A 3,022-nucleotide genomic window follows, 5' to 3' on the forward strand; every position below is an offset into this window, starting at 1 on the left:
TGTTTTAAGATATGTTTCATCATGTCACTTCTTATATATTTTATTTTTTCTGTGAACTGTGAGCAGCGGTATTAAAAGTCTAATTTATTTATTTGTTTGCTTCTTTATTTATTTATACATACCGCCCATCCATATGGCTCTGGGTGGTTTACAGAAAATAAATAAAACATCGTTCTGGCTACTGGCCATAAAAGTTTCACACCCCCAAAAGTTAAACACACCCCTTTCTCTACCCTCACTTTCCATTGATCCTCCATCTTTGTGTGTGTCTGTGTGTACACCCGAGAGAGAGAGACAGAGACAGGGAGAGAGAGGGAGAGAGAGAGAGACAGAGACAGAGGGAGAGGGAGAGAGAGAGAGAGAGAGAGAGAGAGAGAGAGAGAGAGAGAGAGAGAGAGAGAGAGAGAGAGAAGGCTTGTCAATAAGATCATAGCAAGAAGGTTCCATGCATGACTTTGCAGTTCACAATTCAATTAATGGGGTCTCCCTTTCATAATCCACTAATTTCTTTTACTGTATTCATTTGAGCAAATGTCTCAATACGTTATTGGCCAATGTGTGAAACGGGACATGAGACTAGATGAAACATTTTGTCTGATCTAGCATGCCTGCTCTTTTGTTAAATATACAAAACAAGAGGTTGGGATGAAATAAGGCGCTGCTTACTTGTATTAAGTGATCTTGGGTATGACATCAATCAAGGTCCATCTAGCACCAGAAGCCCAGAATGGGATGCCACCTATCCCTCCCCCCCCATTCTTTTTCTAAAGCATTCATGATTCCTAGGACCTATTATACGAAGCTTTTTTTGGGGGGGGATATCCATGTGTGTCTACTCTCACCTCTGGATTCTGATGAGGGCAGGGGTGAGCAAACTCAGGACTGCACCTTCTGGCAGCTTTTCTCCAGTCTTGAAGTACATGCATACAGCAGCAGCAAGCATCTCTTCTTTGGTGCATAAGGGGAAGGAAATGAAGTAGTCCTAAGGAAGAAAGTTTTAAAAGAATTAACCCAGATATGCCTTCCAAGCCTGAATTAGGAAGAGAAGAAAACTCACGCAGACTCAAGCTTGAATTGTGTGATCTCTACAGGGATGGCTGCATCAAGTCCCTAAGAGCACCACTGTACACCTATGCTTTTGAAGAGCTTCCATCTGGCTAGCCAGCTGCCTAAGTGGTGTCAGAAGCTTCATGGACATGCATAAAGGCAAGCAGCATTAGGCAAGCCCACAGAGGTAATTCAAGGCAGGGGAGAGAGTCCTGAGGATACCTCCCTCCTTCTTTCAGAATGGAAAGCTGCAAATGGACATTTTGTTAATTAACTTATTAAAAGATTTATATCCTGCCTGTCCTCCTGGTTCAAGGTGTAGCTCACAAGCGTCCTGCGCTTGACATGCATCAAAACCCATCTTTCCAAAGAGCAGTTTTCCAGGCCCCAGCACAGGCAAAGCCTGATGTCCATCCTAAATGTCTTCATCAGTAGGCTGACCCAAAGGCTACCCGAGTAGAGATAAAGTAAGCCAGGGACAATTGTTACCCTGCTTCAGACCAAATGCCACCCAGCTACTTCCCTCATCCTTGCCAATTAATGGGTAACTATTAAAATTTGTGTAATCAGCCCTACTCCCAGCACCTGGCTTATACTGGACTATGCAGCTTCATTAATAACACAGTGAGTTCCTCACACAGCCATTTGCCCACACAGGTTCTTCGACCCAGGACATTTCCCAGTAACCAGTGATCCAAAGAAGGAGTGGTTTAAGGATTTGTGGGACACATAGCACTATTGTTGTTATGTGCGAAGTCGTGTCCGACCCATCGCGACCCCATGGACTATGATCCTCCAGGCCTTCCTGTCCTCTACCATTCCCCGGAGTCCATTTAAGTTTGCACCTACTGCTTCAGTGACTCCATCCAGCCACCTCATTCTCTGTCGTCCCCTTCTTCTTTTGCCCTTGATCGCTCCCAGCATTAGGCTCTTCTCCAGGGAGTCCTTCCTTCTCATGAGGTGGCCAAAGTATTTGAGTTTCATCTTCAGGATCTGGCCTTCTAAAGAGCAGTCAGGGCTGATCTCCTCTAGGACTGACCGGTTTGTTCGCCTTGCAGTCCAAGGGACTCGCAAGAGTCTTCTCCAGCACCAGAGTTCAAAAGCCTCAATTCTTTGACGCTCGGCCTTCCTTATGGTCCAACTTCCGCAGCCATACATTGCAACTGGGAAGCCTTGACCAAACGCACTTTTGTTGGCAGGGTGATGTCTCTGCTTTTTAGGATGCTGTCTAGATTTGCCATAGCTTTCCTCCCCAGGAGCAAGCGTCTTTTAATTTCTTTGCTGCAGTCCCCATCTGCAGTGATCTTGGAGCCCAGGAAAATAAAATCTGTCACTATCTCCATTTCTTCCCCTTCTATTTGCCAGGAATTGAGAGGGCCGGATGCCATGATCTTTTAAGGATTCAGGGGGCCCTAGCAGAGTACATGAACATGAGTCTGGGCTTATAGAATCATAGAGTTGGAAGGGGCCATACAGGCCATCTAGTCCAACCCCCTGCTCAACGCAGGATCAGCCCTAAGCATCCTAAAGCATCCAAGAAAAGTGTGTATCCAACCTTTGCTTGAAGACTGCCAGTGAGGGGGAGCTCTCCACCTCCTTAGGCAGCCTATTCCACTGCTGAACTACTCTGACTGTGAACATTGTTTTTCCTGATATCTAACCTATATCGTTGTACTTGTAGTTTAAACCCATTACTGAGTGTCTCAATTAAGTATTTTACTTACTCTAAGGAGCTGTCTCAGCCAGTATCGGTTCCACATATCTCTGCAGGGGAGTGAAGTCTCTTCGTCCATTGTAAGGAGGACGTTCAGCCGCTTAATCCAAAGGCAGTCCTGTGGTTGAACCCCATGAATTCCCTTTAGCTGGACGTCATAACATAGGGGTGTGCTTTTCCCCCCAACTGAAGGTGATCAGTTATTTCTGAGATCACTAAACGGATGCCTCCAGGATCTGAGGATGGTCAGACGTTGCAGCC

The sequence above is a fragment of the Paroedura picta genome, chromosome 8 (genome assembly GCF_049243985.1).
Source record: "Paroedura picta isolate Pp20150507F chromosome 8, Ppicta_v3.0, whole genome shotgun sequence".
NCBI lineage: Eukaryota > Metazoa > Chordata > Lepidosauria > Squamata > Gekkonidae > Paroedura > Paroedura picta.